This window comes from Semicossyphus pulcher, unplaced genomic scaffold (assembly GCF_022749685.1).
Source record: "Semicossyphus pulcher isolate SPU_LCO1_2020_fin unplaced genomic scaffold, fSemPul1.0.p SCAF_8, whole genome shotgun sequence".
NCBI classification, from domain to species: domain Eukaryota; kingdom Metazoa; phylum Chordata; class Actinopteri; order Labriformes; family Labridae; genus Semicossyphus; species Semicossyphus pulcher.
In genome coordinates, this window is record NW_027211759.1 from 31,837,373 (window position 1) to 31,845,799 (window position 8,427).

The window sequence follows — 8,427 nt, forward strand, 5'->3', positions numbered from 1 at the left end:
ATAGTCTGCATGATGTGTTTGCTTCCATTTCCTATCTCTTTTAGAATACTTGACTAAATAAAAGGCACTTTCCAAAAAGCACGTAGGTTAAAAATACACACATTTTTGTATGATGCATGATCTTTAAAAAAACATATTCTGGTTCATGAATACATATTTTGTGTAGGAGGGATTGGATGTACTGTTTGGTTGTGCATTCAGTAGTTTCCAAATATTGAAGCTAAGATGGACGTGCAGTGATAAGGGTGACAGCACAGCTTATGCAGCCCAGACACAGATGGTTTCTCTGGCAGCCTCCTGAGTCCAGATTTTCTTAAAGCTTCTGTTGTTTGGGAGCAGCACATATCCCAGGTCTGCTTCAGGTCAGTTAATTTGGAATTTGGCTTCCATGCCTCCATTTACAGACAAGCTTCTTTGGCACAGAGCACAGTGCAAATGATGGGTTGGTTGTAGTACAATGTGTGGTGCTGCAACGGGCTCTCCTAAGCATACACAATAGTGTAGTGATGTTTTGTCTCCATAGAAAAAATACAGCAATCAGTTAATAGCTTAAATTGCTGTTGGTCAGTCCAGGAAACATTGCAGAGGGACAGTTGTTATGCAGAATGTAATGTTTTTCCATTTTGCCTGTTCTGATCATTTTAACATTTGCCTACTCAACAAAATCACATAATGAGTAATATAAAGTCTGTGTCCACCATTTCACGCTAGTATTGCTATGCTGCCTCCAGGCTACTGTCTCTATTACTGCCCAAACAGTAAAGAAAGTGAACTTAAATATTTAAGAATAAAATCTGAACACCACCCTGAATTTCATGAGCTGAAGATGTTAACTGAGCTGTTTAAATCCCATTGTACTCAGTGATTATAACAGGAAAGAAGGCAGAGTGTAATTTGTATCAATGGCATGAGGTACAACCTGCAGGATCGTTTTTATTCAGGATAATACTGAATAATAATAATACTTTTACAGTGGTGCATTCTTTAATCTATAGTCAATACTCTAATATATCAAGATAAAAGGGAACTGTGAATTTGTATTACAAGAGAATATGACAAATTAATGTGCGATTTTATCGATTATTTTATGTGTCTGTCTGCTTGAATTATAAACTTGGTCAGGCATAATCAGCAGATAGAAGATATAACTTATGTAAGATTACACACTCTCACAGGGTTTATAATATTCATCCAAAATTAAATATGGGTCGGGTCACTGCAGGAGGATTTTCTGCAAGCGAAAATGGCAATATTGATAATTTTGTTGTACTTCCTTTCCCTGTATCTCGTAAGGATCCTCTTTCATACATTCTTCCTGAAATGCCTTTTATCAGCCTAGTGGTTAGGAATAAACATAAAGGGGCCATTGGGACTCTGTCAACAGCCCTATGAAAGGTTAAAGCAAGACAAGGATTATTGAAATTCTTGCAATTCAAAGAAACAAAGGACAAAGGCATTCATTTCTGCAACTACTAAAGTGTTGCAGATTTCCAATACAGTTATTTTCCAAGTTAAGTTGGCAGGCTACCCATATGACTGGGTTGCTGTTACTTTGTGTTGAGCATTATCTTGAGCATTGTCTGTCAGTACATTCCATATGTGTTTTAATCATTTTAACAGCCTTGCCTAAGAAATGCTCTTAATTAAGAATGCCAATAAATCGAGGTTTAAGAGATATTTGGACTCTGATTTAACTTCTTGCTGAGTAATTCAATTCAATTCTTAAATCTGTCTGTCTGTCTATATTTGTCTGTCTTTTTATACTTAGAGTAACAAGGTTTAGAGTGAGTTTAAGCTCAGCTTTACTATTTTGGGACACTTCTTTTGCTCTCTTGGCATCATGCAGCTATTTCCAGGAAAAAAGCCCTAAAATCCTGTGAAGCACCAAAACAGTAGACGGACCCAGTTAGGATCTAGTAGGTAGGCACATTTGAGTGGCTAAGGTCGCTGGCAAGACTCTTCTGCTCTGTAGTCCCCTGGTAGTGGAATGACCTACCAAACTTCACTGGTAGGCAGAGTCCCTTTCCACCTTCAAGAAAAATCTAAAGGCCCAGCTCTTTCATGAACAACTATGATGCTATTGATGATGTAGATGAGGATGATATTGATGGTGATGATATTGGATGTTGTTTTTTCTTAGGATGCTGTTAAAGGAGCAATTCACCTCTGGAAAAAGCCACTTAAAGTCAGTCAAAGCTGGTGTTCTCTGTAATCAATAATAATATTTGAAATTGGCGCCATAGCTGTGGAGAAAGTTGTACAAACAGCTCGTGGTTTCTCCCATTCTACATTCCTACAACACCCAGCATGCATTGGGCCCCTCCCTCTGAAAGGAGTGGCCCAGCGAGAGACGCTGGAGTGAAATATTACCATTTTCCTGTCTAGGACATTGATCGCTGCAGGCAGTGGCTCAGAGTGGTGCAGAATCCGATGAGATTATACCGGTGGATCGTCTAAATACTCTGCAGTCTACATTTCAAACCTGACAATTTTGAACGAGACATGACATCGGAGGCGGGCGTCCTAGTGTAGTTTAGCGAGCTCCCTGGCCTCCGACAGAAGGCGTTTTTATGTAGTCTGGCAGAGGTTTTCCAGGGCCCATTGGAGAAGCAGATAGTGTCCTCCAAAGGCACAGTGCCAAATTGCATTTTTTCCTACCATAATGGCATTAGCTCCCCATAATAGCATGATAGGGCTGAGGTTGAAAATCGTAGAACTGGCCCTTTAATGTTAATGATGATATTCATGATGATGAAGTTGTTGACGTTGCTAATGATGATAAAATAAAGCAAATAAAAAAATCTACTTCCATACACCCTGTGCATTGCCCCAAAACAGTGGGTTACCAGGCCAGCTCTACACAAAGAAATGAGCTAGAAGAGACAATTCTCTGGTGACATCAAGATGTCATTTTGCCAATATGCTATTTATATTTGGAGACCAAATGCTGGATAATTTATTCCTGAAAATTCTGCTTTTTAATCATGTTGAACTGTGTGTTTGTAAGTAACTTGTATCTGTTTGGGAATGTATAAATGCATGCATTGTGCTGTGTCGTACAGTGTGAATGTGTACGTGTGTGCACTTCGATGTGAGCATGTGCTGGGGTGTGTGGGATACACAAGAATGTAGGTTGAATCGTCCATTTTCAATCACTTATTGAATTCACATGAGCTATATTTAAAGACACCATAAATAAAACACCAGGGTTCCTTTCATCAATGAATAAATCATGGCCGTTATTCTCTTATATTCATGTTCTCTTCTCTCTTTCTCCCCTGCACACAGTGTAGTTGGCTGCCTCCAGCTTTTATCACTGTTTATTACAGGGGGCCAAATGTATGATCGCATGTGTTTACATGCAAAGCAGCATCCTGATTATTAGCTTTTAAATAAGCTTTCACTTACCAAGCTTCTTGTCTAAGTACTGTTTACAATAACCTAGAAAAGACCTTGATAAATCAGTAAATCCATGACAGCAGAAATATATATAATTCTCAAATGCTGCTCCACTGCAAGACTTCATGTTTCTTATGTGCCCAGAATTTTTTAAACTCAAGAATCAGCTCTCAAATTCATTCAGGGATATCAATTCAACAGACCTGGATTAAAAAAACACATGGGAGAAACTCATCAAAACTTTCCACATTCAAATCCCACTGACTGCTGTGTATCTCTTAGAAATATATTGCAAATGGTCTAAACACTGGCTGTTGTCCCTAGTTTTCAACGCCATCTGCTGAGGCAGTTGAAAGCCCTTGGGGAAAAAATAGTAATTGGACCTTGAGTTAAAATGCCTGCACTTTTCCAGGGAATAAACTTTCATGGTCATTAGTGCGAATTCGTAAACTAGTTCCGAATCATATTTAATACTGATTGATAGAATTATTTTCTTTAAATGTGTGTTTTCCACATTGTAAACAGTTTTTTGTTTTGTTCTGTTTAGTAATACAAGGTCAGCAGAAAATATCTGGAATAACGTGAAGGCTTAGAATGGGTGGCAAGCAGCTTTTGGTTGATTGCTATTAAGATGTTATACATACAACATCTTGTGTGCATAACCATTGATTGCAAAAGGTAAAAGTTTGTCAGTGATCTGACATATACCCAGCAAATAAAGACTCTCTACATTAGTTGAAAAATTTGCACTGCAATTTGCAATGCTCATGCTCATGGGGGCATCAGATAAAAAGTCAGGGGATCCCCAAAGATATATCCTTTAGTTTGAACCATGAATGTCTTTACCAAATGAATGACACCCACACTGTAGATATTTCAGCTCAAAGTGGCAGACCAACTGATTGATGCTGCAATCCCTAAAGCCATGGAATGATTAGGCTATACTCATGGGGATAAATAAAGGATTGCAAAATAAAAGTAGCCCTAAAACAGTATTGTGCAACCTAATACTTTTCCTTTTCCTTAATATTGTCTGTGCTATTGTGGTAAGGAACACCAGCGTGGTTGTTTTGAATGCAGCCCTTTCTGCAGCCCTCTCCCTGACTCCTCCTTGCCACACTATGATAGTTGACTTTTTAGCTTATTGTCAATACAATATGTATTCATGTATGGACCATTTAACAGATCGCAGCTTAGGAAAGAACATTAAAAGTGCCCTTTAAACAGATTTGTAGTTAGAGAGCAGAGTTTGATGAGAACAGTCTGATTTGAAATGTAAAATCTACTCGCAGATGGTAGCAGGAGGCAGTGCTTAGCAAGACTGCGTCCAGGGATTGAACATGCGTCTTGACTTCTGCAGTGTTTTTATATAACTATCTTCAGTCCCATGCAGTTTACTATTCAAATTTGACAGTTGAATTACAGTTGATTGTCTTCCTAGAAGACTTGAGCAAGTGATCTGCAATAAAGTGTTTATTAAGAAGTGACTTTACCTTCTGCTTCTGATGCAGAACGTACAGAACATGTATGGTTTAGTTATTTCTTCATGAATGACGCAATATTGTTGAAAATAGACACTTATCAAGGTTGGCACTGAGATATCTACAGTTGTCCAATCTCTGCATATTCAGCATTTTTTTTAAACAAGATGTGCCTCCTTTACAAAATCTATCAGCAGATGCTTTTTTTCAACGATGTTAGGTTTTAGGAAATTATTCCCACGCCTTTGCACCCAATCCCTCAAAGAACTCTTTCCTGTTTGTAGTCTGACAACACCAGCTGAGTCATCTCTATTCTCACCAAAGAGTGATTTAAGATCTCAATTTGTCAAAAAGAGGGAGATAGTAGTGCAGAACCGTTTGAGAGGGAGTGCTCTCGTCAGGGATGCACGAACACACCTTTAGATTGGAGACAGCTCAAAACAAAGCTGCTGGTGTCTGCAAGGACAGGCTGAGGGCAAGGATGTGCATGTTGCAACTGGACTAATAAGAATTGTGTGCATGTTTATGGGTGATTAACCTAAATTACAAAACATCATTAAATGTAATACACAAGGATATATATTTGATTTACTCATTATATAGTTACTCATATATATAGCTCTGGTTATTACTGGCATTCAAGAGGGCAATTTCTAAATCTACTGCATACTAAGAACAATTTATAATAAAACTGTGTAACTTTTGAGCAAATCAATGCACAATAAAATTATAAAACACACCTTTCTTCAACTCATTACACCGTTAATTGCCAGCTCCATAGGCTTAGGGTGGTTGATGTTGAAGTTGGCAAACCTTAGATTTATATGTGCTGACTCTTTGACTCTTCTCTTCTTATATTACAGTTACAGTGCCCAGTAAAGGCATTCCAACAAACCATGCCGACCTCATCAGTGCTCTATCAAAGGGATTCAAAGTTACCTGAGCCAGGGCAGTTATGTACCGCGACTCCTCTGATATTAGAGTTGTTTTGGAACCCTTGCAAAGACCAGTAAATAGTGGCAGACACACAAAACTATTGTAAGAGCAGAGGCATGGCTGTGACGTATCATCTTGGTAGGCACTGTGGCAGTTAGGTGGGGAGTACTAGTTTTCCCAAACCACTCGTTGATAGAGCTCCTGGAGAGGGAAAGCACAAGTTTCAGGAGGACATACAGGCAGAGGTTGAGGAAAAACACTGCAGCAAGATGATCAGCATGAACAACGAAGCTGACTGGACCAGAAAGGAGACTCCAGAACTCGTAAAATCACCCAGACAAAGCTGTGAAGAACCGAATCACTGCACATCAAGTTACTCATCCAGTCAGTTCACGATGTTCTCCCAAGGACAACCAACCTGCCTATAGCTGGGGCATGGCAAGCACTCCAGCATAAAAAACTGTGCCAAAGAAGGTGCACACCGGAGCACTTCCTGAATTGATTCCATCCCAGGAAACCTGATACTGCTGGTGCTACCAAATCCTTAGAACAGAAAGGAACAGCATGCCCCAAAAACAGTCACCTTACTTAGAGCTTGGGGGAAGGCGCAAGTTAATTGTGGTTTCTCAGAAAGGGCTTCTTGCCAATGCACAGGACCTGCAGCTCCTAGGCAATCTAGGAAGGGAAGAAAAGCAACCAATCAGCTCCACCAAGAAATGGTGATAATGTCAGAGCAATTTGTCCTGCTGACTCTGGCTGTGCCTTGGGAAGAATCCAACGAGTTCAAGGGCTAAATATGCAGATGCTGTCACAGAGTGCTGGTACAATGGCTGGAGATGACGCTGTGAGCCAGTTTAAGTTGGGTGCTAGGGCTTTGTTGGTCACTTATTAAAGCGTACTCGAACTCCTTGAAGTAAAATGACTACTGTGCAGAAGAGCTACCAAGAACATTTAGGATGCTGCTACAAAAGGCCTGAAGATGGCTGCTGATTTGAAAGGGGGACTTAAGAAGCAGAGTGACACAAATCAGGGGCTGACCACCCTTGGCTTGGTTGCTCATGGGAGGGTGTCTGATAACTAAAGACCCGAAATACCCTATGACCCTGGGCTCATCACTGAAGACGAATACAAGGACCACCAGAAAGTGTATTGTAGTTGTAGCGTTTACAATAATACTGTAATGGTTACTTAATCAATCAAACAATACCTCCAGAATTACCACAATCCTGCTACAACATCAGTTGGTAAGTAGCTTATAGTGGCTCATGCTAGCAAAGATTTGATAGATATTGTGCAACTGACATTATTCTGCCAGCATGATGACTTTATGACACATCTTGTGCTACTATTATATCATAGTTAAGTTATAATCATTATTCTGATATTGTTTCATTGTAATAAAGCAGCCTTTTCTCAAATACAATCAGGACATTTGCTGTTGGTCTTACTTCCTGCTATGAAATTTGACCTAATGGTAATTAACATTAGCAAACAAAACATATATTTCTATGTTACTGACATTATTTAACAGAGCTTGATACCTTTTGTCCCTTCTCTACTGCTGCTACACTTAAACAATAATCTTAGCATTAAACATTGTCTTTTTATTGTCATTGTTTCACCAATTTAAATTTAAATTTGAATCAATAAACTCGATTTTAGTGATAAGCAGATTTGACTTGTGCAGCTGCATGTCATATAAAGATTTGAACGCTTCTGATTAATTGATGTGAGTTTGCACCAGCTCCACACTGAGATGGGAGCTTGTGCGCTTGCTGTATTATTCAGGTGACTTTAAAAGCATGTCAACTCAAATTACAGAGGTTTCACTAGAAATATCATGTCCTGCTCTACTATCTCAGGAGTAACATCGGAGCTCGGGAGAAGGGAAAACGTTGCACCCTGGCTTCAACTAGAAAACATGATGCTTCCGGTGCACCACCAGAAGTTCAGCCTACATTTTTGTTGTTGTCATTTTGAATAATTGTTAAGTTTTGTCGTTATATTTTATGCCAGGCTTTATGTAACAGGCTCTGTATTTGTGTTTTGATTGACATTCGGTGCTTTTGGGACACACTATGGTTTTCCTTTTGGGTGATCAGATTGTTTCCTGTTTAGTTTTTAGTTTCACTTTGGCCCATAGTTAAATTTTCATTTAATTTTGTTTAAGTAACTTTACATCTTTGGGCATATTGAGGTTAAATGTTTTTATGGACAATTGAACTTTGGAAGACTGGTGCTCTTCAATTAGATCTACTTCTCAAGTAAGTAAGTAAGTACAGACTGACAGGAAATAAATTGTGAATCCATTAGTAACAGAGTTTAAATTTATGTTAACTGGAACGCTAAAGTCAGCTTCTTTTATGCGGCAGTTAATGTTTGCTGAAGTGCATTTCATTCACAAGAGGGGAAAACAGAGGCCATGCCTGGCAGTGCAGACTCAGCAATATCACTCTTCTTGTTCCTTGAGTCATTTTCATTACGCAACTGGGAGAAAGACATCATGCTGCAAATAAAGCTGTCTGAGTCGTTGCACCAGCGAAACAGCCATTATTTCTATCAGCATCTTGATTCAAATGCACACCAAGCAATTCATGTTGAAGCAAAGCAT